The following is a 23,164-nucleotide window of genomic DNA, read 5'->3' on the forward strand; positions in this document are numbered from 1 at the left end:
GCGACACCCAGGTAGCAACAAATGCTTCCGCCACTGTTTCGGCCGTGATGTCTTGTAGAGGCATCGCCTCAGGCCACCTTGAGTACCTGTCGACACACGTGAAAGGGTACCTGAAACCTTGGCAGGGCGGAAGAGGCGCCACCAAATCTAAATGCACGTGATCGAAACGGCTCTTTGGTCGTCGAAACGGCGACCAAAAGAGGCATGGTGGACTCTTGCCCAGCTTCGAACATCTTTCTTGATCCTTTGCCAAACGAAGGTGTCCGTGATAAACTTCTGTGTCACACTGATTCCGGGATGGCTTACCCCTTGCAGTGAATTTAATACTGGCCGTCGAAACTGATGGAGCACGAACGGGCAACGAGGTGCTTACGATATGTAACAAATGACCAATGTTGTTCTGCAGGGAAGTGAAACCTCTGCAAGCTGGAGCGATTAACCGTTTGCCTGCAATTTGCGCAGCTTGGGGTTGTTTTGTTGCGTGAAACCTAGAGCTCAAAATTCCACAGGGCCCGCAGGAACAGCACCGATCCGGGACCGTGCGCCAGCTGTCTGGTTTCAGTACCAGAGATATGGTCGATATCCGTAAAAAATGCGGAGATAAAAGAAAGTTGCCAAAGCTGACGTTCTCAGTAAGAGGAACTTTTCTTGAAAACGAAGGTTAACGACTTGTGGTCGGTCAGGATGTAAAAGCTATAGCCTTCAAGAAAAATACAGAAACGCTTGACAGCGCAATATATGGCCAACATCTGCCTCCTGAAGGTACTGTAGCGAGCTTCTGTGCGTTTGAGGCACTTTGAGAAGTAGCCTAGTTGCCTGTAATCTGTGCCATCGTGACACTGCAGTACTGAACCCACTGCCGTGGACTACGAATCTACCATAAGGCGAGTTGTGGCGTCGGGCAATGGAAGAATTAGCAACACTGCAATCGTCACCCGGGTTTGGCTTCCTTGACAGAGGGTTTGTGCTCCGAAGACCAGTGGAAGGCAGGCGGTTCTTTGGAGTCACGATGCAGCAGGTCGGTAAGCGGCTGAAGAACTTGCAAACAGGAAGGTATGAAGCGCCTTTGAAAATTTATGAGTGCCAGAATCTCGCGCAACTTTTTGAAGGAGGTTGGAGAGGGGAAGTCCTTGTTTGCTCGCATCCGTGATTCAAGACACTTGATGCCTTGGGGTGAAATGCGATGACTGAGAAAACCCAGGGCTTAAACTCTAAAAATGCATTTCTGGCGCTTTAGGACTAGGCCATGTGCATGCAGTCACTCAAATAGAAGATGAAGGTGCTCTTTGTGCTCGGAGTCTGTGCGACTTGCAAAGAGAATGTCGTCAAAGTGGACAAAAATGAGCGGCAGTCAGCGCCTAACATCGTCCATGAACCTTTGAAAAGCTTGTGCCCCATTCTTCAAACCGTAAGGCATACGGACAAACTCAAATAGGCCAAATGGAGTAGTGATTGCTTTTTGTCACTGGCTTCGAGAGGAAATTGGTGGTACGCGCTCATTAAATCGACCTTGTTTAATATTTTGGTTCCTGCGAGACGAGCGCCGAAATTATGTAGGTGGGCAAGCGGATATCGATCCGAAGTCGTGAGGCATTCAAAGCACGGTAACTACCACAAGGCCGCCAGTCGTCACTGTCCTGCTTTGGAACCAGATGTAGAGGTGGAGACCAATTGCCGGAGGAAGGATGAATAACGCCGATCGTATGCATAATGTTAGAACTCGCAGTGGTTGACTTACAACCTTCGTTCAGCGAAGTATTCCTTCGTGCACGCACATTAAAGTTTTTCTGTGGGAATGTGTTCTCAGATTATCATGCTTGGTAACTAACGTTCTGGTGCAAGTCGACCTAGTAAGTATCACGAAAAGAGTGTGTGTCGACTAAGAAAATGAAGTTGTATTTTTTTTTCGATCTCTAACGTGCGCCGGCTACTCGGAATTGACATGGGTTCTCCCACGCATCCGATTCTCACCGGCAAGTTGTCTCGCCAACGCCGCGCATGGCGCGCTGTATTGCTTCTGAAAATAAAGTTGCTGTTGCAAAAAGTAGTTGTTTATTATTCGGTGAGGCGTCCTTGTATAGGGACCATTTAGACCTAAGAGTTTCAACGCACCGCGTGCGTCTGGTTGATTCTTTCATATTCGCGGCCACTGTCATTATGTTGTTTTATCTATGTTGACGGCCCTTCTCGCCGAGTTATTGTTCAGTTCTTTATTCTGTAAAGTCGGTCCAATTCACAAGGTAAAGAACGCTTAGAAAATCGTACCGCGAAAATTCTAAAAGCACGAAGGATAGCAAATCGTGTTTCCTTGGAGCTTCACAGTTACCTGTATAGGGATGTGAGCTGGTGCTGCCAACGCATGGCATTATTATCACCTGAGTTATACCCTGAGTTCAAGGGTACGCATGCAATAATAACACGTTGCACGTATGTCACCTGTCGACAATGTTCAGACCTCACTTGCCTCCTATTTCGATCGTGGGCAGAGCTGCGGCAGCGCCTCTAGGCCCGTAGTCCTTCCGTAATGCGGCTAGCTCGAAGCTCAAGGCTTAGTAATGATACGTTAAGAAGTTTTCCAATCACCAAGACTTGTTGCCACCTCTCAGGCTAATGCAACAACTTGCGATTCGTCGTCAATAGCACGTTCACGGTGCACCCTCCAGCGCAAACTCACATACCAACCTAGCGCCGGACGATAGACGGCGCTGTGATCTCAAAATCGCGTGGTTATATTTGAGGAAAAAATAGCATGAAAGAGAACCAGACGGAAAAAGAGCTGGTGCTGATAAATTTAAACTGGAAGAAAGCCCAAGAGAAAATTCCTAAGCGCACAGCCACAGGGCTAGACGAGGTTCCCGTTAGACTGATTGATGAACTACGACCAAAAAGTAAGGAAGCTCTGGTGTAAGCAGCGGAAAAACTTTAAAATTACATCGGTAATATAAAGGCTAGCAATGCAGGCAATGAAATTAAACCTGCAAGCATAGGCAGAGAATAATGGCATATTGGGAGAACTTCAGAATGGCTTCAGAATAGGAAGGCGTTTGGATGCTAAGCTATTTGTTCTTACTCAATGAATTGAAATATCAAGAGTAGAAAGCAGACCGTTATATGTGGCCTTTTTAGACATTACAGAAGCGTATGACAACGTAGACCGAAACATTGTGTAGAATATTATGGAAGGGGAAGGCTTAGGTAACGATTGTATGCGCTTTTGAGAGAGATTTGCCAAAAAATACCGTTTGCGTAGAATGAGAAGGGATGAGAAGCGAGGAGAAAGTTGATATCAACAAGAGACAGGTATCAACAAGGCAGGTGTGCCCTTTATCCCCGCTGCTGTTTATGATGTAAATGATCAGGGTGGAAGGTCACTAGAAATAAGTGACACACGGTTTAATCTCTCATAAAAATAGGCGGGTGCAGTAGTAGAGCAGATGCTTCATTCACGAAATGGTGTTGCTAGCTAACAAACAACTTGATTTGCAATGTCTGGCTAATATATGTGGAGAGAAAGGCGAGAATTTAGGTTTGAAATTTAGGGTTAGAAAATCAGGTGTTATGGTATTCAATGAAATGAGTGAAAAGACAGTGGCAAAACAGGGCCAGGAATTACCTCGGGTAACACAATATAAATACCTTGGTATATGGATACACGAATGTAATCAATATATGGAAACACAGGAAAAAACAATAACAATGATGGGGAAGAGAAATGCAGCCATTATGAAGCACAGACCGCTATGAGGATACAATAGGTATGGGGTGCTCCGGGGTATGTGGGAAGGTGTAATGGTTACAGGACTTACTTTTGGAAATGGGGTTGTTTACTTGAAATCAGGGGTATAAGCAGGACTCGATGGGAACTAAAGGTTATTGGGACGCCTCGCACTGGGCGCTCACGGCAAGACTACAAATGAAGCTGTGCAAGGTGATATGGACAGGACGAGTTTTGAAATGTGGGAACCTCACAGTAATATTGATTCTGAAGAAAGATTGAGGAATATGGAAAAAATTAAATTGGCTGGGAGAGTGTTGAGGTTCCTGTACAGGGAAAACATTGATACACTGGTGTGGAAAAGAACTAGGAAGCTTAGCAGCAAGTATGCGGCCTGCAGGGGTGAGCAACACAGCAACAAAGAACGTCAAGCAGAAAATCAGAGACGCTGAAATCTCAAGGCTGGCGGCAATGGAAATGAAACCTGCCATGAGGAACTTCTTAAGAGGAAAAACCGAAATCAGGAAAGAATCAATTTATGATAATTGAAAGGGAAGCTCATTACTTTTCGAAGCGTGATCAGGGGCACTATAACGTAAAACTATTCCAAACTTTTCTATTCCAATTTCTGGAATCAGCCCACCACAGTTTGTCAAAAACTTTCTTGAACCACCCCCACTTTACATACTTGTCACGCGACGTCACGAAAACCACGATAGCTCCCCATTTGACATGACATGTATACACTGATTATACATAATTTGACTGAACAAAAGAAAGATAGTTATTTCTGATCCGACGCCTTTTCACCATTAGCCCGCGGCTATTGGTCAAAACTTTTCAGACTGCACCCACTTCACCTGTATGTCACGCGACGCCACGAAACCGCAAAAACTTACCGCGTCAAAGTGACGCGTACGCGTTAAAGATTCATTAATATGCCGAACAAAACTGAATTTTCTTCTGAATAGCCGCAGGCTGCCCCGTTCCGAAAGGAACAAAAGATGACTGCTGCCGATCGCTCGGGCACTGGATACTCGCACCTGTCGGAAAGCATGGGTTTATTTGCTTGTAATAAAGCTTGTTGGGTGGCCGTGTAACGTTTTCGAGCACTTCCGGAACGTTTACGACCTTGTTCTGCCAACTTTGCTGAGGATCCATTTTAGTGGCATTCTTAAGCTTCCGTCGCATGCCGTTGCGATTGTCGACGAGACACCGTGAGCGAAGTAAGGGAAAGCGGACCAATCACAGACGCCGGCACGACCCTCTTCATCTGGTTATCGATTTTCAGTGCAGCGGCTCGGCCCCATCAAATCTGTCTCCACTTGAGCATGCTCCTTGCCTCTTGTGAGTCGATTAGATAAGACAAGCCGCTCAGTGCAGGCCATGTTATTCGTTTTTCAAGCAAACAAAAGTGGCCTCCTATAAACGGGGGAGCATTTGATTGGTTTGTTCAGACAACCCTGCGGGTGACCGCCCGATGCTTGCGTCGCCGGTTACGCAAATTTGACGTCAAGAGACTGGAATAAAAATATATTGGAATAGTTTTACATTATACGGCTCTAGGATGCCTTTGAACACGCACCTATAAAGCGAGATATACGAAGGAAGAAGCAGCATGTGCTTGCTACGGTAAAGCTAGGGAAACGATGGAGCAAGTTTTATTAGAATATGAAGATATCTACACAACGGTCGATTTAGGCATCAGTGGACTGCTCGTAGCCTTTGAGTTCAGCACGGGAAAAGTTAACATGTCCGTAAGAGAGATTATAAGAGGCGATCGGAAGATTGGTGGAAGTAGGGAAACGACAAAAAACGGAGACGTACAAAAGCAAAGTTCACAATAGGAGGTCAGAAAATTTCGTTGTGGAAGTTCATCGTGTTTTTGTTTTCTTTTTCTTTTTTTATCCTAGATAGAGCATTAGGCATTATAATAACAAGAGTTTCGTGGCGAAACCCACCGCCCCGTTCCAAAGGGGACGCTCATAAAATATATTCATCCATCGGCGGCACCCTCAATTAAACTGTATTTAATAGGAACAAGACGAAAGTACATCTTACAGTGTGCGTTATGTCAGGTTTTAGAGAAAGTGGCACATTCAGCGAGTGACAGTAGTGCTACAGTTTTCATAGCCGTTCTGAGTGGACCAGAACAATTCTAAAGTGTGATTAGTTCGCTTACTATACTTCGCAGCACTGGGCATTCTAATATTATAGCACTCGAATGACATTCTGTGCAAGGAATGCCATTCGACCAGGGAAAATTAATGTCATTCTGTCGCGATGCCAATGGCGATAATTCCAACAAAATTTTGCAAGAAATGCAGAACAAAGTAAATGTGAGCGTCTGTAACTTCAATATACTTACTTTAGCATAAATGTGGTGCATCGCTTCTCTGAACTAACCCTCATATAAAATTCTCTTGCAGAATGTCTGGCCACTATAGGCCACGACAAGGCTCAGACAGATTAGCAGTCGTAGCCGATAAACTGAACAGGCACAATATGAGTGACATGGTAGCGCAGAACGACGACGCTGAGTTGCAGCAGGTGAAGCTGTTAGTTGCTGAGTACCTTGGTTTGTACGAGTACTCATGCCCCCGTTTGTTTACAGTACAGTCGCCTAGTAATGCGACTGCGGCCAGACGCTACTGAGATGCACAGTAAAAACGTTTTGTGACAGCCTACCACACAGATTTTCTCTAGTTAAACGACGTACACCTGCATATACACAAAAGGATAGCATTGTGCATTAACATTTCTCAAATTCCGAACGCTCAATGTCATGTTTTGCCTAGTCTTAGGGATAGAGAGTATGCATTCGCTTCGAGTGTGGAGCCGAATATGTTTCGCGAACTCATTCGATTGCGGAAGTCACTCGATTCTAATGGTATTATTTACGACTGTCTAGCGGTCAAATTATGTCATTTGATGCTAATTCCGCTCAATTCTAATGAAATTAAAGGGTCGATTCAGTGTGACGTTTCTAGTTACAAGCAGTTTTGCAAATCTTTTATGACTTAATTAATTCGATAAGTTGTGTTCTTAAACGCCCTGCGATCTTTGCATAGCGTTCTATGTTATTCTTTTTTGGCTCTATAAAAAAAGTTCTCGATATGCGTATATAAATGATGCCTCGGCAGTGATGTTAAACGCGTTTCCAAAGAACGAAGCCCACATGCCTGACACAAAAGAAAATAGACAGGTTAAGAAAAAGAGGCGCTGACGTAAGCCGGGCGGCCACGTCAACAGCGATTGTTAGGATAGAAATCCTCCCAAACTGTCCTAAATAGAAACCTATAGCCTCTGGCTGAACGCGGTCGTAAACGATCTAGCCAGCCTTCTTTTTCTTTAGTTTAAGGAAGGGCATGGGGGCTTTCTACATGCAAAATATGAGTGAGGGAACTGTACTTTAGACCCTAAGGGTAGCAGAAACCAGTTTCAGAATGTGGAAGATCACAAGACGATCCCGAAAATTAAACAGTTGCTGTTGTGTTTCGCCACTTTTTTCCTTTAAAGGGACACTAAAGCGAAACAATAAATCAGTTGAGACCAATGAAGCATTGTTTGAGAACCCTCCAGGCAGTCATTAAAATATAGTTTGATTATTAGATGAGATAATGAAGGTCCAAGTATCAGTATTTGAATTTCGCGCCGAAACCACATCTCTAATACGTCAGCGTGACTTCAGGGATTCCAAAGTATGTTTTCGCATTTGGGCCGCGTTGGCTGAATAAAGGTTCCCGAAACTTGCCATGTTTAATACTTGGTTCCTTTAGAAAATAATGTAGTCAATCTGTACCGCTATATATAATCAGTAGGCCCTAGAAAATGCCATTAAAATCCAAGACGTGACGGCCCCCAAGTGCGGGAACTTAAGTAGGCGTCGCCACCCGTATTTCGTTCTTGCGCTTTTTCTGGCCTACCAAACGTCTTATCGTTGTAATAGTGGTGTATTTGGTGTTGCAGAACGGTAATTTACTGATGCAGAAGAAATCATTTTTCACTTTAGTATCCCTTTAAGAGCTTTGTTATGCTATTTTCAAGTGTAAGCATAAAAGCACGGCCAAACATATTCCATGGGATGTTAGCGATTCTAATAGAGCACATCAAAGAGAAAGGCACACTTACTTGATTCGCTCAACACCACCCAAGATGCGAGCGTAAACAGTATCAAACAGTAGCCACGCCATTTCTCCATAGCAATCCACTGTCACTGATGCACGGCTAGGAATAAAAAATTTGATCATAAGTTCTGTATGAAAATGTAAAATAAATGATGCTTTGCGCCTTTGCAATCCGTAAGTATCATATTGTGATAGTATGCACCAAAAGCGCCTTGAGACGCACCTGACCGTCCCTCCCATCCCAACTTACTCTATTCCTCACTATCACAAAAAATCAGTTCTTTTCAACATTCAATTATAGAATACTCATTCCTTATCTTAATCCATGTAATCACATTAGGAGCGAGATGAGTGTAACCAACTATGTCGAAGAGACCAGCTTTTGCTGTCAGAACGAATAGTAATCCCCTTACGTGATGCGTAGACTACCTGGGGGACTGTAAATTAATGTTTGTGCGCATTACCATAGGTAGACGGACGACATGGAAACAACAGATACAGGCGAAGAAGTGAGCTTGGTAGGTGGTGAGAGTTAGCAACGCTACTACGGGGGCTAGTTGGTGAAACATCATGACTATACGCGCTACTCATGGCACAACAAATGAGATTTTAAATGGAAAGGGTGTCAAGAAGACGTAATGTATTTGTCCTTGTCGTTCCTAACCGGTCCTTTATTACGCAATGGGCAGCGCATGTAGCCTTGATGTGTTGTGAAGTGAAAGTTATCCAATGTGAAATTACTACGACACATCTTAAGAGGAAGCTCATGATGCTGATATGTTGTGTTTAATGGGGCAAGGGCCAAGTGTGGGTAAAGAGCGCCAAGGCAGTAATTATAAGTACTCAATGGACTAATTGCTCATGTGATGAGGCTGTACAGTGAAAGCTCGTTAATTCGAACTTCAATAATTCGAATTTATGGATAATTCGAACTGTACGATTTGGTCCGGCCAAACTCCGCAGAAGTCAATGTATAAAAAAGTCCGTTAATTCGAACGCGAGAAGGTTCCCTCACGGATAATTCGAACTATGCTCGCCTGGCACATGGCCAGAGAAACGCGTCTACTGCCTACACACAAGGCTGTATTGCCTCCGAAACGGGGAGAACGGCGAGAGAAGGCAAAATCGGAAAAAATCTAACCGACCCGGGGTCAGCCAGAAGGCAGCGGCGGCTGCCGCCTCTCCGTTCTACGTAACCTCCGAGACTTCTTGCGCGTTGCGAATCTCGGAGGCTTTGCAAATCTTGTATAGCTGCTAATGTTGTGCGGAGATGGCACGGCAAGCGCCAAAACACAGCGAATCAAGTACGTCGCAGCTGCGCTTGCAATCAAGAACGAACGAATCAGGGCCTTCGCCACCTTCACATGTTCGGCGTCTTTGTCTCGGCAGTCTTCATCGGTTGTGTACCTCTGTTTTCAGCATAAGGGGTATCGGCCGTCGCGATCCATTGTGATGGTGTTAAGCCTCGGCTAACGTTCGTTTCGGTGGACATCGGTGGTGTGGCACAGTCGGGCCCAGAGCTTCGACTTGAAGATGGCGTGTGCCCGCGGCACACGCCATCACTTTCTGACTCGCCGAATTTCTGACATTCCCTACTGCTTCCTAATCGCAGTGTACTGTTGCTCTCCTTCACTTTCGTTAGTTCGAACTTTCGTTAATTCGAACTGAAGCGGCTTCCCCTTGCGGTTCGAATTAAAGAGCTTTTACTGTATAGACGCCTAAAACTCAGAGCTGTGAATTGCTTAAAATACATAAGAATTAAAAATATGAGAATGACTGAAGTGGGGTGTGCTATGAGTATAACATGTGCAACAAGGTGGCGATAGTGTAACATGTATAATAAATGGACAAATGATGGTTGATGACGAGTAGCCCAACAGCCTCAGCAGGTCCCTTAAGTACAACGGCCCAGAGGCATGTACTAGAACAATGGTTGACATTGTAACAGTCACCTCTCGCACGAGGCCGTGCTACGAATTTCTTGGACAGAAAACTGCTGCCTTCTCCCTAAACTTGCTTTGCCACTTTATATCAAAAACGTGCTGAGCAAAAATTATTTGTTCAGTAGCTCAGCAGCTTTAAACCTTTGCAAGTTAGCTTTCCTTTTATGGCATCATGAGAAACCAACAAGCGCACCAAGGACAAGTTGTTTTTTCATCAACTTTCATAGCGATTATTTATTATTTCTTTAATTTAATAAATAAGCACAAATAATTTCCCCTATGTTGTCCTTGGCGCCCTTGTTTGTTGGCTTCTGTTGATGGGATTAATAAAAATCGGGCTCCTCGGTTAACCCCCTTTCTTCTCCTTTTTCTCTCATGAGTATTTTGCAGAAAAACCAAGACAAAGTAAATAAAACACCCAATTACCCTATCCTTACCGAGACAAATCAAAACTGTCATTGATCAAGAAAACTAGCCCTATAAACTGATGCCTAGTATTCTCAGCCAGCTATTCGAAACCAGCAATGCTTAACATGTTAAATCAATATATAGCAGCACTAAAACTTAGAACTTTTCTTAATAATTTTTGGAGATGAACTCCACAACCAAACTTCGCAACCAAACATATTCAGGACTAACCTACACGGATTAAAGGTACTATTTTATGAATGCAGTTCCATTTTGTGTCACATATGCCAGAAATTTGATAATGAAGTGGGTTTTAATAACATGTTCACACAAATGTGAAGCAACGTCATATGGCAGGCATTTGTTGCCAGTGGAATTCGCTTTACAATGTAACAAGACACTCACGCATAGACAGGGCGCTGCGCTTCTCCTGTGTGCCGCCATGTAGTGTTCCTTTACACAACGTTCAACTTCAGCGAAAATTTGCCAACTAGCCTGAGAAGATGTTCTGATAATGTACCTGTCTTTACAGGTTCCGCACAGCCGCGGCGATACCAAAAGCGGAAAATCTCCTTAGCAGAGACAGCAGGCGTCAATTGAGAGATGATACACAAAGGCATGGCACGACAGCGAAGTTAAAGTGCTGCCTAAAGATTACCGCGAGGCAAGCACTAGAGAAGTTGATGCATCATGTGAGCCCAGGGTTCTACCTACGCTTGCAGTGCTAGGTGATGCTCCATTATCGCAAGAGCAAGGAAAGGACATGGAGAGATGATTTCTGAAGCACGATAGTGTGGTCAGGCAGTTGTACGGTGTCCACTGTGCTGAAAGATAAGCTAAACAGCAGTGTACTATAAGAAATCTTTTGCTCTGGTAAATATCACACAGACCTCCTGCAGTAGTTCGGCTATCCGTGGCTTATGCTGCATATAAATGAGATCGATCTGAATATCAATATACAGGGTGGGAAACAATCCGGTGCAAGAAAGCTCCAAAAGCTTGAAAATTTAGGAAAATTTTCTTAGTGCTATTTTATCCGTTTTGTAATTCCGATAGCTCTTAGGGCGGTCTTCTTATTAGCCTATCTTTAGATAATATTTGGCATGTTTCAATACTTGCATAAACATCGTGGAACGTATTTTTCGTGCAGACAATCATTGCTCCCACACTTGCGCCCTTCTCTTTAAAGATTATTACATAGCTACCACACATGGATCTTGGCATGCTAGAATCTACTTGAGCTTGCTTCAGTAAGTTGTGCAAGTACTAATGTTGGTCGACACTCTTGACTTCAGCGGTTTCAGTAATATTGCAAAAGTGTGAGGTTGGGGGGGGGGGGGGGGGCTCCCTTCGGCAGTCACGAATAACCTTAATAAGCAAAGAAAGCATGCTGTGCCAACAACGAGCATTCTAGAAAGGCTGAAACACTTTCGCCTCCTTATTGTGTCGACATTGAAATCCTTATGACGAGTTACCTCCAGCCAATGATGAAACTCGTAACATAGCTCCGACACGTCTCCTATGCTTCATAGAAGTCGCACGAAACTGAGCCTATAGGCTCTGTTAAAGAATGTGCGTCATGTACATTCAGCGTATTAGAGGAAGGTCTTGAAAACCACTAAAAGATAGTTGTTCTGAGCAGGTTACCCCGATGCATTGAATGCAGCCAACTTGCGTTTCTTTTAGTAAATATTCTCCATATCCCGAAGCTACGCATTCAGTGATACCTTTGTGTATCACTCTGACCTTGCCCAATCACTACTTACGATCAACCGCAGATTTACACATGCTTCTCCTTTATTTACTGTGTCTGAACAAAAAAAAGATTAGCAATATTTGTTGTTGTTGTTTTGAAACGCTGCCATTTACGCCTAGATGACCATGGAAGAAACGATGTGCATTAGAACTTTTACGATATGCAGTATGCCCGCGAGGAATATCGTAATGATATCTTGTTCGCAATGTTACAGATCTGAATGAAGCTCTAGGGTTCTTACATGTTGCTTTGCGAAACAAAACCACGTATGAAGAAAGACTATATAGGTTTTCAATATAATTTGCTCGATACTTATCAGCAGACTAGCGGAAGGAAAGCTATGCAGAAAATTGAGTAGGTATAGCATGTTGTTTCGACTAACCAGCATACCTGTTGCATGGAATAAAAAAAAAGGAATGTTTTGTTGCGGGTATGCGAAAAAAGTTGATCTGCTGTTCTTGCTAATATTTTTATTATTCACAAATAGCTGTTGCGACAAAAATATATTTGATGTAGTTGCGTTGCGCGCAGCAAACAAACAAGGAATCAGTAGCAGAATTCTGTCTATGAGAAATTGTACGAAGCTGTCAGAATGCGACGATTTGTATTGACGAATGGGATACTCAGCTCGATATTATTGCAGGTGTACTGAATGATTTGTTGTGCGATAGATGTCTAATAACAAGAGTGAATAAATCGACTTTTTATGCCGACTTATGTTTTGCCGAAACAAAAATAGGTGCGTGGCAAGGCATGCTGGCTCGCGCATCTTTACAGAAAAGAAGAAGTTTTCCCACAGATGCGTTGCACATATGTTAATTAAGAAAAGAAAATTAGAAGCCCAAGCGTGTTGAAAACGTCTCTATGCAGAAAGTAATCAGAAAAAAAAAATATATGAAAGTGCTGTTGGTTTCCGTTGGCGCCTGCAGAGAAAGTCGTATGCTCGTCGAGCGCATAGCGGACAAGCGCGATGGCGTTTCCCCCTCGCACATCAACAAAACCGTTCCCATGGAAGCAGCTTTCATTTTCTCGTTGTTTTTTCCCTCTCAGCGTTCACCAATCCCCAGGAGAGAAATTGGCGCTCATGCCGAAATTCCTGTTTACCTGGGGCGTATACTAGCTGAGATAGCCGTGGTGTAAATGCGTGCTACTTGCCAAGCGCAGCCGAAGCGATAAAGCGTCCAAGATTACGAAAAAGAAGGGAACAACCTTTTATCCTGTTTCAAGTAAGGAAAAGGTGATGCGCGCGAGAATGATGGAAGAACGATACGACAGTCATTTGGCCGTTAGATACAAATGATCTGATATGTTTCTACGTCGGGCCAACCCTTCCAAACGACAGAGAGAGTAATTTTCAGAGTTGGAATGCTTCGTTGCAAGGTAAATATACCTGGTAGCGTAACTTCCATAGAAGCCCATACCTTCAAATCATGGGGGTTCATCGGCGGTTGATAGAGTTACCTGTATATGGCTCCTGAAGGGAGCAAGAATAGGGCATAGATCCGTCATCTATCAATGCGAATTTGTGCGGGGAAGCCACCTGTTGTTTGCGCAAAGGCGATTTCATTTTTAATAGCCTCAAGATCACAAAGGTATTACAGAGGGGATCCATCTTACAAGCTGGTTCAGCCAATAGGAAGGCCTTATGCTCCTGGAGATGTGTTCATATGCGTCACGTCATCTGCACAGCGTCTGCATGCTATCATGTTACATGCTCCGTTGTTTGTCGATTGACGGTAAAAAAGTTTTGACGCCATAAACATGGGCTGCGCTTACATGCATGTGACAGCGAGGCTTCACTTATACGCTTTGCGTGGAGCTAACTTTCAGCCTCCTTAGCAAGTAGTACGGGTGAATGCCCCTACGAATGTTCACCTGCACCACAGCGTATGCTCGGCGTCTATTTGGCGTCTACTTGGCGTTTGCTCGCTACCGTGACCACGTACCATGCTAGAGCTGGGTAGTAAACTTATGATGCAGTGAACAATTACATTTTTATAGCTTTCCGCATCGTGAACGCATCACTTGGATGCATCACCAATACTGATGTTGTGGCGCCATCTGCAAACTACAAATGAAACCAGTTTTATTACTTGGTGCCGTGTCTCTAGTCCTAGCAGCGTGAGAACAAGCGGCCGATCTCAATAATTCCGACAAAAAATAGCCAATGATTTGACCTAAGCTTGACATGCGACTTAGCCATGACAGATTTTGCCGTTTGTTTCTTGCAGACAGACTGGAGATCCAGAAACATGCGAATTCGGATCAAATCGGGTGGTTGGCGCTGTATGGGCGTTGCCATGTTGCCACTGTTAGGGTGGCCTCTCCGCAGTAATTCGGAGTTCCACGTAACAGCGCTTGGCGAATGGCAACGCAGCTACACTTGGAAAACAGAAGCCCAACTCTGGCTCCCTGCAGAGAGAGAGAGAGCACCTTATTTGCACCCGTCAGAGATTATAGGTGATCGGGGTGAGACGTAGCTCCCCCTTTCACCGTCTACCTCTCCCCCCTAGACGTTGGCCGGAATCAGTTGGCTTCCGGCGGTGGCTATACTTGTTTTTGGGCTTGTTCTTCCTGGCTATCGACGGAAGATTCCCGTGACTCTTTGTTCCCATGTAGAACGTTTAGAGCGGGGCGAGCCCAGAGCATGTAATTTAGAGTCGCTATGCCTTCACAGTTTTTGCATTTGTGCACCTCAGGATGCCATTTGTGTAGGATATACGGGTTTGAGAAGGAACTCGCCTGTAGTTTTCGCCAGATTACTTCTTCCTTCTTTGTGAGAAATCTGTGGGGGAGGGAGGGTTCTTCTGTCCATTATATAGTGTTCTAGAATTTCTTAGTATGTGGTTAAGTCCCGCTTTTTGGACAGGGAGTAGTCTTCCTTCACTGGGGTTCAGTGTGTGAGTCCTCGGGCGACTTCGTTGACGATCTCGTTCCCTGTAAGTACACTATGAGCGGGCGCACATATTATTCTAATTAGGTCGTTGGGTACTTTCTCCTTGCCTGCTTTCACAATATTGCCGGCCTCTTTGGGCACCTTACCGATGTCATAGGCTTTGATTGCAGTTTATAATCTGATAATGATTTTGGTTGATGGGTTTCTCACTGACAGGGCAATCGCCACCATCTCTGCCTCCTCTGGTGAAGAGTGTCTCACACTACAGCTCGAGGTTAGCTCACCTTTGTCGCTCACTACTAATGTAGCGTAGTGCTATTCTGGTACTCTGCCGCCTTGGTGCACACTACCCTTGTTTTTGGAGGAGGGAGCTTAGCAGTCTTTGGACTCTGCTTCTTCTGCATTCCTCGTTGTGTATGGGGTACGTGTTACTTGGGAGGGGGGGGGTGTATTCTTAACCTGTTGGTAACTTTAGGGATGGCGGTTATCCCCTCTCGCGATTCTGGGCCCTGGTAGCCCAGTTTCCTAAGGGTGGATCTGCCCGTTTTGCTGCCAGTTAGTCTGACATATTGTGCCATGAGTTTCACCTCGCACATTTACTCTAGGGTGTTTGGCACTCCTAGTTTGAGCATCGTTTCGGTTGATATGCACGTTGGTAAACCTAGGGCGGTTTTGACACCTTTCGTAATGAGGATGTCTACCTTGTCCCTCTCTGCTTTAGTTATATTTAAATACGGGATAGCGTAGGCGATTCGTCTAATGATGAAAGAGTGGACAAGCCTAAGTGGGTTCACCTCCTTCATCACCGCGTTTTTGTTTGCTATCCCCTTGAGAAGCCTGCAAGTTTGGTTGGTCGTGGCCGCTAGTCTGTTTATCGTTTCAGTGTTTCTCCCATTTTCTTGTATCCACATACCTATATCCTGATTTTGTCCACCCTTGGGACCGGGGTGTTGTTGACCAGGAGCTGAATATTGACCTGCTGCTTGTTCATGATTAGCATTTCCGATTTTTCCGGCGAGCATTTCAGCCCTATGGGTCTCACATAGCTTTCCGTTTCCCAGATTGCCCTTTGGAGGGTGTCTTCTATTTGGCCATCGCTCCCGAGCTATATGCAGTGACTCTAGCGGTTCATGGGCCTTAGCGCCATCTGTGTGACGAGGGAACACTTCCGACGCAGGAAAAAAATAACTTGACGCCAAAACGGTTAAAAACAAAATTGACGTCACCGATTCCAAAGCCACCAGACTTGTTTTTGTGGCCTGTTATTACAGCTGCATTTTCAAATATCACGCCGTTCGACTTGATGGGCGTTTTGAGCTTTCAGCGCGGAAAACGACGCACCAGAAGGTCAGGTGTACGGGTGTCGAAATCGCACCCCTGCTCTGAACACATTTTTTTTATTGACGCTGACGAAAGCTTTAGATGTTGAGGACTGTTCCTATCGTCAGACACCAAGCCTGTCTGCCAGCGCAGCCGCACGAAAACAGTTAATGCAAACGATTATATGGCAGTTGTAACTCAGTACGTTTGACTCAATAGAGTAAGCAACGATGAAATTATCCGCGCCACCGAATTCATTCACAGGTCGACAAGCAAAGCAACACAACGCGTGAGGTCAAGATTACGAGGACATTTTTCTGCACGCTTCAAGACCTGCATTGCATTGCAAGTGATAAAAGCATCATTGCCCATTCTTATGGTGGGTGCTCAAGAAGGTATTAATTGATAATGGTAAAGTAAAATAGGGTTGTCTTTTCTGTCCACGCGTGTATAAAATTTATTAGCTTTTTACTTTCGTGGAGTGAACCAAATTATTTCTCATTTTAGTTCAAAAAGAAAGCGTTTTTTTTTCCTAACGCTCGTTCCCTCCTCACATAGTCCCGCTTCAATCGATGCTCCCATAACCGCCCCTGCTGATGTTGGTGAAAATCTGTTTTGAACCGATTTTCGCCCGAAGCTTCGCGAGACCTATTTGGATCGACATTGGGCTGTGCTTGTTGACCGATTGCATGGCTTAGTGCAGCATAATAGGCATATAAAACACACACACACACACACACACACACACACACACACACACACACACACACACACACACACACACACACACACACACGCACAGACACACACACACGCACACACACACACACACACACGCACACACACACACACACACACACACACACACACACACACACAAACACACACAAGCGCGCGCGCACGCACACAAGCGATGTTTGAATACGAGGTTACTTGCGGCGCTCTAGAACTTTCTATTTGTCATGATAGAGATCCAGGCAATGATTACACAGTTGAGCGAATAAAATCAATTAACTGGTTATTCTTTAGTCTTCAAGAAATGCTGGTTGTAAGTGCACGCGACTACCGATAATGTCTGGTGGGTACGATTTCTCTATTGCTCTTGGCTCTTCTTCGAAATATTGGTCGATATTAGCTGGGATATATATATATATATATATATATATATATATATATATATATATATATATATATATATATATATATATATATATATATATATGTACAGTAAAAGCTCGTTAATTCGAACCGTAAGGGGAAGCCGCTTCAGTTCGAATTAACGAAAGTTCGAACTAACGAAAGTGAAGGAGAGAAACAGTACACTGCGATTTGGAAGCAGGAGGGCATGTCAGAAATTTGGCGTGTCAGAAAGTGATGGCGTGTGCCGCGGGCACACGCCACCTTCAAGTCGAAGCTCTGGGTCCGACTGTGCCACACCACCGATATCCACCGAAACGAACGTTAGCCGAGGCTTAACACCATCACAATGAATCGCGACGGCCGATACCTCCTAAGCTGAAAACAGAGGTGCACAACCGATGAAGACTGCCGAGACAAAGACGCTGAACATGTGAAAGTAGCGAAGGCCCTGATTCGTTGGTTCTTGATTGCAAGCGCAGCTGCGACGTACTTAATTCGCTGTGTTGTGGCGCTTGCCGTGCCATCTCCGCACAACATTAGCAGCTGTACAAGATTTGCAAAGCCTCCGAGATTCGCACCGGGCAAGAAGTCTCGGAGGTTACGTAGAACGGAGAGTCGGCAGCCGCCGCTGCCGACTGTCGGTAGCCGCCGCTGGCTGACCCCGCGTCGGTTAGATTTTTTTCCGATTTTGCCTTCTCTCGCCATTCTCTCGGTTTCGGAGGCAATACCACCTTGTGTGTAGGCAGTAAGCGCGTTTCTCTGGCCGTGTGCCAGGCGAGCGTAGTTCGAATTATCTGTGAGGGAACCTTCTCGCGTTCGAAATAACGAACTTTGTTATACATAGACTTCTGTGGAGCTTGGCCGGACCAAATCGTACAGTTCGAATTATCCATAAATTCGAATTATTGAAGTTCGACTTAACGAGCTTTCACTATATATATATATATATATATATATATATATATATATATATATATATATATATATATATATATATATATATATATATACACATCGTAATGATGATGATGTTTGGTGTTTAATGGGCAAGGGCCAGGTGTCGCCAAAAAGCGCCATACTAATGTTAATGAGTTCGCAGTGGGCAGATGGGTTCTGTGATCTTGATCCTAATGTGCCGTGGCTGTAAAGGGGCCTAAAAGAGTTGATTCAAATTCCATAAATTCTAGGAGTAATAAAATTATGGGAATGACTATTGACGTGTACTATGAACATTAGAAGGCACTTAGAAAGAATGATGCAATATATAAAATACGTGAGATGCTAAAATGTCTGGAGCACTTCTGCCTCACCAGAGCCCTTGAAAGCCAAGGACCTAGAGGCATCTGCTATACAAAGAACACTATCGTAGATGTATCCTCTGGAAAGAGGATGCACTACGGAATAATTGGGCTTGTTACGTGTAGCACAATATCTTTCAAGTAAGCGAGGACTGCTTTGGTCTTAAACATCGGTTCTACACCAAGAAACATGGCCGGATGCAGAGGGACGTGATGGCTGTATGCAAAAGGAAAATGTTTCCTCCTGTCTCTTTTGGCTTCCCGGCACTCCAGCAAGACGTGTAGGACAGAAAGCCTGTCGCCGCATCTACCACAGGTTGGAGGCTCGTTGCCAGTCAGGAGAAAGTTATGAGTGCCGAACGTGTGTCCTATTCTTAGTCTAGTGAACAGGACGTCTGTTCTTCGTGTTTTCGGTGTTGGGTGCCAGAAACCTAACTTAGGCTTAATTACGTGAAGCTTATTACTCGTTTCTGCGTCCCACAAGTGTTGCCAGTGGCTTCGCAGTTTGTTTCTGACGAAAGGCTTCATCTCTGCGGCAGGGACTGCAGCAGAACGAGTACCCTGCGATGTCATTGATTTGGCCATCTCGTCAGCGAGCACATTTCCCTGGATTCCTCTATGGCCAGGAACCCAGCATATTACTACATGTCTGTGTGATGAGTAGATGTTACGTATGTGTGTGTAGAGTTCATTGAAGACAGGATTTGTATGCTTTTGTAAAGAAATGAGTGCTTTGAGAAGACGTAACGAGTCTGTGAATATTATTGCTCTGTCAAGTTCAGTGTCTTTATATGTTTTACTGCAGACAGTACTGCATAAGCTTCTGCAGTGAAGATACTTGTTAGGGGATTCAACACGTGAGATTCAGAAAGAGAGTGACCAACAGCAGCGTAGGATACGCCAGCATGGGATTTGGACGCGTCTGTAAAATTCGTAGCAGGAGTACTTCGATTGAAGCTCTCGGAAATGCATGGCAATTTCAAGCTCAGGAGCGTGCTTCGAGACCTCTACAAAGGATGTGTCACATTCTATCACCTGCCACTCTCACGGCGGTAATAGATTAGCAGGAGCCATTAGGCGATGTTGGAGTACTGGGACATCCATTTCTTCACTAAGTTCTCTTACACGCAACGACAAAGGAAGTCTCATGGAGGGTCTGTTACGGAAAAGTGTTTCGCACGTTAAGTCGTTTACTGTCGTGAAACATAGATGTTCCTTATTAGAGCGCACTTTAAGATAGTAGGTGAAGCTGATGTATGTTCTCTGAAAATGTAGTGACCACTCGTCTGACTCTGCATATAGACTTTCGACGGGGCTTGTTCTAAATGCGCCAGTGGCGAGGCGGATACCCAGATGATGAACAGGGTCCAACATCTTTAGCGCGCTCGGTGCGGCGGAGTGATAAACCACGGCACCATAGTCCAGTCGTGATCGAACAAGGCTCCTATAAAGCTTCAATAAACACTTTCTGTCGCTACCCCATGTTGTGTGGGATAGGATTTTAAGTAAGTTCATTGTTTTAAGACACTTTGCTTTAATATATATTATGTGCGGGATGAATGTAAGCCTGGAGTCAAGTATAACGCCTAGGAATTTGTGTTCCTTGTTTACAGGTATTCGTTGCCCATATATTTCAACAGTGGGATCTGCAGCAAGCCCTTTTTTCCTGGTGAAAAGAACGCAAGAACTTTTGTTGGGGTTCACTTTGAACCTGTTTTCGTCTGCCCACTTGGAGGCTTTGTTTAAATGCTGTTGTACCTGCCTCTCGCAGACTGTTAGGTTGCAGGATATGAAACCTACTTGTATGTCGTCTACGTAGACGGAATAAAAAATAGATGGGGGTAATGTTTTACGAAGCGTGTTCATTTTAACCAGAAAGAGCGTGCAGCTCAGTACGCCTCCCTGGGGTACCCCAGTTACCCCAGTTTCCTGTATGGATACATGCGACAGCGCATTACCTATTTTCACTCGAAATGTACGGTTTTGCAGGTAGTTTTCTTTAATGTTTAACATAGTGCCGCGGATCCCCAGCGTCGATAGGTCACGCAGGATGCCATAGCGCCAAGTTGTATCGTACGCCTTTCCCATGTCGAGAAACACGGATGAGAAGGGCTGTTTATGCACGAAGGCGTCGCGAATGTTTGCTTCCATGCGCACTAGATGTTCGGTTGTAGATCGTCCTACTCTAAAACCACACTGATATGGATCAAGAAATTTATTTAATTCAAGGAAGTGTAAAAGTCGACGGTTTATTATTTTTTCAAAAAGTTTGCATATACAACTTGTGAGGGCAATTTTGCGATAACTTGTTGCTAATGTGGGGTCTTTGCCCTGTTTAAGGATCGGAACGACCAACAGTTCTTTCCATGCGGTAGGGAGGTATCCCGCAGCCCATATTGCGTTAAAAAGTTCTAGCAGAGTAATTTGAGTATCACTGGGAAGGTGTTTAATCCTGTCGTACATGATCCTGTCCGGTCCAGATGCGGAGCTCTGACATGCAGTCAGGGAGGCTCTTAACTCGGCGATGTTAAAAGGCGCCTTGAAGGGTTCGTTATGTCTGCATTTGCGGTCGATAGCCTTGTGTTCTGCTACTTGTTTGTGTTTTAGAAACGCCTTGGAGTAATGTTTAGAACTGGAAACGTATTGGAAGTGTTCGCCAAGGGCATCAGCTTGGTCTTCCAAGCGGTTTGCTTCGCCGTTTACTTGGGGCAACGGATGAATTTCTTGCCCCTTAAGCCTTTTCAGCCCATCCCATACTTTAGATTCTTGAGTATATGAATTTATACCAAATAGAAACCTCTACCAGCTTGCCCTCTTTGCCACTCGTCGCGTCCTTCTTCCCTGCGATTTAACCTGTTTAAATTCTGTTAGATTTTCTGCTGTAGGACTTTCGCGTAGTTTGCTCCAAGCTTTATTTTGTGTCTTCCTCGCCTCTCTGCAATCATCATTCCACCAGGGGACCCGTCTTTTGGATGAAGTGCCTCTTGTTTGAGGAATGAACTTTTCAGCGGCGTCAATGATAAAAGCGGTGAAGTATGAAACAGCATGGTCTATAGTAAAATTATCTATAAAATCACGTGATATGTGTATGGATTCTCTAAAACGTTCCCAGTCAGCTGAGGTCAGTTTCCAGCGAGGGACGTGTGGATGCAAGTCATGTTTGTTTACGAAGTTCAGCGTTACTGGGAAGTGATCACTTCCGAATGGGTTTTTAATTACATGCCATTCTAAATCAGGAAAGATTGAAGCGGATCTGACCGCCAGGTCTATTGATGAGTACGAGTTATGATGTGGGTTATAATACGTTGCTTCTTTCTGATTAAAGAGACACGCACTGGTGGTTAAAGGAAATTTTGAATGAGTCGACCTCTCGCGTCGCATCGCGAGTCTCCCCACATTGTATTATGAGCGTTAAAATCTCCCAATATGATATAAGGCTCGGGAAACTGGTCAATGAGGTTATAAAAGTGTTTTTTCGAGACGCTGGTTCGGCGTTATATAAATGGAACACAAAGTTACTATTTTATTAAAAAGAATGGCCTGAACAGACACTGCCTCAAGGGGCGTGTTAAGGGCGACGGGTCGGCAAGCTATCGCTCTGTCGGCTATTGCTACACCGCCGGAGGCATCAGCCTCCTCACGGTCTTTGCGGAAGATGGTGTAGTTTCGAAGAATATTTGTATTGGTAGGTTTGAGGTGTGTCTCTTGAACACACAGCAGCTTCGGAATATGTTTGTGTATTATTTCTCTAATGTCGTCGAGATTATGTAGAAGTCCTCGTACATTCCACTGCAGTATTTGTATTTCCATTTTGATAAATGTGTTTGGTGCTGTGTGTTTAAGAAACGAATTAGTTCACAGGCGCTTTGAAGGCGCCGTGACGGGAATTTTATCTCTTTTGGAGCGATCGAGAGGGCCTCGCCGCTCCTTAGGCGCTGGTGGCGCCGTGTGGCTAGTGGTTGTGTCCATCGCCTCTTGCGAGGCGCTGGACAGGCGCTTTTCCGAGCGCTTTGTTTGGCGTGAAGGCCTCGGCACGTTGGACGAGGCCTTCGGGGTCACCTGCCCGGAGGTAGATGGCCCCGTCTGCTGGGTTGGCGTAGCAGCACTAGCTGCATCCGCCGGGGGCGGGGAGGGGGGAGTGGGCGGATGGCGTCACTGCCGCCTCAGTGGTTGTGGGTCGGACAGCCGCCGGAGACCGTTGTGGCGCTGCCTCCTTACGCGCCACATCGGCAAATGTGTTTTTGGGCAGGTAAGATACCCGCTGCGTGCCTCCTTGAAAGATATGTTTTCTTTGACTTTGATTGTCACAATTTCTTTCTCTTTTTTCCAGGACGGGAATGACCGCGAGTATGCGGCGTGCTCCCCTTCACAGTTTACACAATGGAGAGTGTTAACGCAAGCTTCAGAAGTATGTTCATGGGCACTACACTTCGCACAGGTTTGACGGCCTCGGCAGCTTGCGAACTGTGGCCGAAACGTTGGCATTTGAAACATCTGAGGGGATTTGGCGCATATGGCCTAACACGGAGCTTGATGTACCCGGCCTCTACAGACTCGGGCA

General features: G+C 44.9%; 1 long non-coding RNA gene across 2 annotated transcripts in view; it reads right to left on the bottom strand.

The window, feature by feature from the left end:
- LOC135916783 (uncharacterized) overlaps positions 1–7,943 on the bottom strand; it is a 53,796-nt gene extending 45,853 nt beyond the window's left edge. For both annotated transcript variants that reach the window (XR_010569065.1, XR_010569064.2), the window contains exon 1: positions 7,847–7,943. This is a non-coding gene — a long non-coding RNA (uncharacterized lncRNA). The remainder of the gene's footprint in view (positions 1–7,846) is intronic.
- Positions 7,944–23,164: the final 15,221 nt, after the last annotated feature.

This window comes from Dermacentor albipictus, chromosome 7 (assembly GCF_038994185.2).
Source record: "Dermacentor albipictus isolate Rhodes 1998 colony chromosome 7, USDA_Dalb.pri_finalv2, whole genome shotgun sequence".
In the NCBI taxonomy this organism is placed as follows: Eukaryota; Metazoa; Arthropoda; class Arachnida; order Ixodida; family Ixodidae; genus Dermacentor; species Dermacentor albipictus.